Here is a 4986-nt window from a genome sequence, read left to right as displayed (position 1 = left end):
GTAATTCGTTCTAGGAGAATTTGGCAGAGAGAGTCCAGAGAAGTTCGTAGGAGTGAACGGTAGACCGGACAGTGAGTGACTGTGCTGTGTGTGTATTTGTAGTGTGGCTTGATTGGTGACAGCAGGTGCGGGTGATCAGAACTCAGGTGACTGTGATCGGGTAATTATCCTGGATGGTGACTGAAGTGACTGTGATGAATCCCTGACAAATATGCGCTAATTTGCATACATTTCTAGTACAAAAATCTGAACACTGGATGAAGGCTTTTTATAAGTCTTTTTATAAGTGTTTATTTTTTTTACATATTAGAGGCAAATGTTTTTGCTGAGGGAATTTTGGGTATCTCTTTTTGTCACTCCATAATTCAGAAAATACTTTGAACAGCCAGAAAACAATATATTTTCACATTTTTGGGGGAAATAAAATGTTGTATATAATCAAGCAAATTATATATGAACAAATCCCTCTGTAAAAACCTTCAGGATATAGACAGGAATAAAAATGTAAAGTTTGGTGTGTGTAAGTGCTACTGAAGTGGAGATTTATGGCTCCGTGTAGGAGAAAAAACTAATTTTGAGAAAACGGCCTTTAAAAATATGTATTGTAATTGAAATCTATTGCCACAAATAGATAAAGTGCTATAAAAGAAACACTTAACAGTGTCTTTTGAATGTTTTCTTTCCACTAGCCTGAAAAAACACTTTATGAAAAGCCAAAAAGCCCAAAATCTCAAAATTGACAGGTGCATGAAAAAACTGTGCTTTTGCCTGCAGTGTCTCCCCTTAAATAGTTCATCAAAATCATGGTAAAACGAAACATTATGAGAAGGAGGGTTATATAACACCATAATATTCAAATTCATTCTCGCTGATAACACTACATTTAAAATTAAACATTCTAACCCAAAAGTCTCCTGTTCAATCACAGAACATTTAAAAAGATCTCTGATATAAATCAGTACCCCACCTCCTTTACCAGACATTCTATCTTTCCTGTAACATGTATAACCAGGGACATCAATCATGTTTGTAGGAATATTAGTGTTTAACCAAGTTTCACTGAGTGCTAAGAAGTCCATAGACTCACTCAATAAATGTTGAACTTCTTCTCTTTTTGATAAAACACTACATATATTAAGATGATCTCCAAAAATACGTTTTGGTTTTGACTTTAAGTCCCAGATCACTTTAGCATGATTCACTGTTTGAAAGTATTTCAATTCGTTTTGCTTATGTGCTGCATGACCAAAAATCCCTTTACCAATATGTGGTTTTGGTGACTTTTTAGCAAATTGTTCCACTTTAGGCATAATGTCACTGTTCTCCACTTCTGCTGTTCCAGCAATGACTGAGTTCTGATTAAATTCCATGAAGAAGCCACTGACCTGTGCTAGGCCAGTAGAATGCCTCACCACTTCAACACCATGTGTGTCCGCCAGTGCCCACTGCAGACAACCTTCAGACCGCATATCAACAGACAATCCCAAATTGATGTTAGTTGAAGGGCCTGGGTTTAGCTGTATATCACCACTTAGCAGGAGCAAAAAGAACAGAACTTTCAGATCACGTCCTTTCCTTCTGCCTTTTATACGTTGTTTGTAATGTAAAGTTCTTCATCACATTGCCAACAAGTTAAATAAATAACATGATATCCATGCCCATAAAAGTTCAGCGTTGATATACTAGTCATAGGTGAAGCATGGATAGGGTTACTTGATGTTTCATCTTCAGTCATGCTCAGGCATTGACCAAAAGGGAAACAAAGAAACCACATACAAAGTAGCCATATGAAGACATACCTTTTGTTACTGAAGTTAGTATTTGGTTTTTGACTTTGGTCTTGATTTTGTTGATTGTATCTGTCCTTTAAGTTGAAATGAACTAGTTTAAATGGATAATCCATAAGCAATTGGAGAAACCTCAAACAAATCAGCCATGTGCCAACATATCCTTTGTCTCCAGAACATGGGTGTAAAACTGAAATTCCTGTGTTTTTCACCAGAAGATTATTGATTTCTTTCTCCTCAGAATAAAACTGTGGAAAAATATAGGCCAAACCATCCAGAATTGGTATACGAAGCTGGTGCAGAAGGTAGAGTAGAAGAGCAGATGCAGAGTCTAACAAGCAGTTCAGCCATGTGCAGTCGTATCCTATTACTCCCACGTAGTGGTTTAAAACTGGTAATCCAGAGTTTTTCCATGAATAAAAGTTGATTTCCTTCCTATTTGAGTAAAACTGTTGAAAAATGTAGACCATTCCGATCAGGATTACCTAGAAAAGCTGGTACAAAAGAGCAGGTGTGGAGCCTAACAAACCACTTCTGCTCCTGGCAGCCATCTTGAAAGTCAAACCATTGTGAAAACCATTTAATGCACAGGTAGTTCCAAGTCAGTTTAATCAGAATTAATAATTATATTAATGCCCTGCTTTAATTGATGCACACAAACCCACACACAACACTCGCACCAAAACACACACACACACACACACACACACACACAGAGAGAGGTCGGAGATTGTGCTGCGCACACACAGAAACTTGTTGTCAACGCTGCCACGCGACTTTTATTAATAAAATAGCCTAGATACTAGATCGCTACATTATATTCAAATAAATGTGATCTTACCACACTATTTCATCTCTGTGTCTGACTTGAAGCAGGCAGAATGCTAGAGCTAATGAGCCGTAACAGATGAAATAACCGTCATTTTTACCCTTCCAGTCAAATATTGCGCTGCAAACATCATTAACAGCTCTAAGTTGTTAGTGCTGGCAAATGACCATGGTATAAGTGGGATAACACTGCTCCGGGTGTGTGTTCACTACTGTGTGTGTGCACTTGGATGGGTTAAATGCAGAGCACAAATTCCGAGTACTTATACTTGGCCACACGTCACTTCACTTTCACTTTCATAATGCACACTCCGATGTGATCTCCGACCTCTCTCTCTCTCTGTCTGTGTGTGTGTGGTTTTGTGTGCATCAATTAAAGCATCGCATTAATATAGAATTGGTGATTAAACTGATCTGGAACTACCTGTGCATTAAATGGTTTTAATGCATGCCTCATCAGAATCGAGCATTCAGACAGACCATGGTATAAGAATAATATGTTAAAATAAAATGACTGGACTGCACATATTTAAATATATTTTAATATATATTATAGTTTTCTAAAATATAGTTAATAAAACAGAACATTATGTCAATCTACTTTTACCAGTATTTCTTTTTTTTTTTCAGGAATTTCAACCTTTTAATGAGACTTTACTTCCTGCTGTACCGTTTTACATAAAGCATTTCTTTTCCTTCCAGGCACTTCCCACCAACCTTCAAAGGTTCAGTTGGAAAAGTTGTCTACACTTTGGAAACAAAGCTATCCAGATCAATGTGCATTTCTATCAAAGACAAAACAGAGTTTCACTATGTCCCCAGACCAGATGTGTCCAGTCCTGAACTAATGGTGAGATTACAACAAAAAAACAATATATGTCTTTACCATACATCATCTATATGTTTTGAGGTTTTCTCACCTGTGTAATAGATGTTTTGTCTTATAGGCACCTCAGTATGGAACCAAAGATAAACAAATGAAATTGTTCACCTCTGGTAGTGTCTCGATGAACATAAACACTGAGAAAATGGGATACTACCTTGGTACAATTATATTTCTTATAACATCTCAGCAGTGTTAATGTTCTCCCATTGTCAATAAACTCAAATTTTGATCATTGTAAACACAACCGTTTCAAAGAAAGCCTTATTCAAACCATTTCTGTATACATGTAAAATATCACAAGATTAAATATATGTCAAATCGGAAATATCAAACATCTTTGTGGAGTAGGTGAACACCGTTACTTTTCCATTTCTTTAGTTTCATGTTTACAGTCTGTGAGCACGCTTGTGTAAGCGAGTAGATTAAGATGATGAATGAGGTCTTTTCAGATCATGCGTTTTTAGCTGTTGTAATAATTTACAAAGAAGTTAGACATTTCAGGCTTGAAATCAACTGTTATAGCTGTTCCCTCCCCATCTAAACCCACGCATTACTTGTAGAACTGGTTCTACTTATTTTTTTTCTTCTTCTAGGAAAACATTAAGGTTATCTGTATTAGACTTTATTATGTTATATGTATGTTATAGGTTAATTATATTATGTATTATTATGTTATCTGTACAGACTTTATTCATTTTCAGTGTGTTTTGATATCTCATATGTAACACGATCAGTGTTGGGGTAACGCATTACAAGCAACGTGAGTTACGTAGTCAGATTACTTTTTTCAAGTAACTAGTAAAGTAACGCATTACTTTTTCATTTACAAGAAAATATTTGAGTTACTTTTTCAAATAAGTAACTCCAGTTACTTTGTTTTCCCATTGATTGACTGACAGCTTCGTGTTGCCATGTTGAGAGAAATCGGAAGTAAGTCCAGTGGTGTTTTGTGCTGTGGGAACGACACCACATGAGTAGGAGATGAGTAAATGCATGTTGACATTTAGTCTAGAACTACAGTAAGCATCATTACTGTAGTTCTAGACTAAATGTCAACATGCATTTACTCATCTCACTGACACAAAAACAGATTCAGTATTCCTCAAAATGAATAGAACAGTAAAAATGCAAACTGAAAATATGACGCAAACCTACATTTATTATGTTAAATAACACAAATATTCTTTATGTATTTAATCCCATTTTATTAACCAATGTCTTTGCTACTGACCTTGATCCAATGATCCAATTCAACTATACAAATAAGCAAAAATGACTTTAGATAAACATAACATTTGTGTGTTTTTTTTATTTAATTTTATTGCTGATCGAAGAGTGTTGAGCTTTCTTTACTTCAGCCAGAGGCTTATTCATTTCACTTTTGGTGTTAAGGGGCTTTTACATTTGCCAAAAATAAAACTTTTTATATTAAAAACAAACAATCAAGCCCAGCCCAGATTCAAAAAGTAATGCAAAAGTAACGTA

The 4986-nt window shown here is 35.6% G+C and overlaps 1 pseudogene; it reads left to right on the top strand.

Annotated features, from left to right (window-relative positions):
* LOC107685244 (arrestin domain-containing protein 3-like) overlaps positions 1-4986 on the top strand; it is a 17277-nt pseudogene that overhangs the window by 6292 nt on the left and 5999 nt on the right.

Source organism: Sinocyclocheilus anshuiensis, unplaced genomic scaffold, assembly GCF_001515605.1.
Source record: "Sinocyclocheilus anshuiensis isolate Anshui unplaced genomic scaffold, SAMN03320099.WGS_v1.1 scaffold577, whole genome shotgun sequence".
NCBI lineage: Eukaryota > Metazoa > Chordata > Actinopteri > Cypriniformes > Cyprinidae > Sinocyclocheilus > Sinocyclocheilus anshuiensis.
The sequence above is the reverse complement of the archived record's forward strand: the minus strand, read 5'-3'. Positions and strand labels throughout refer to the sequence as shown.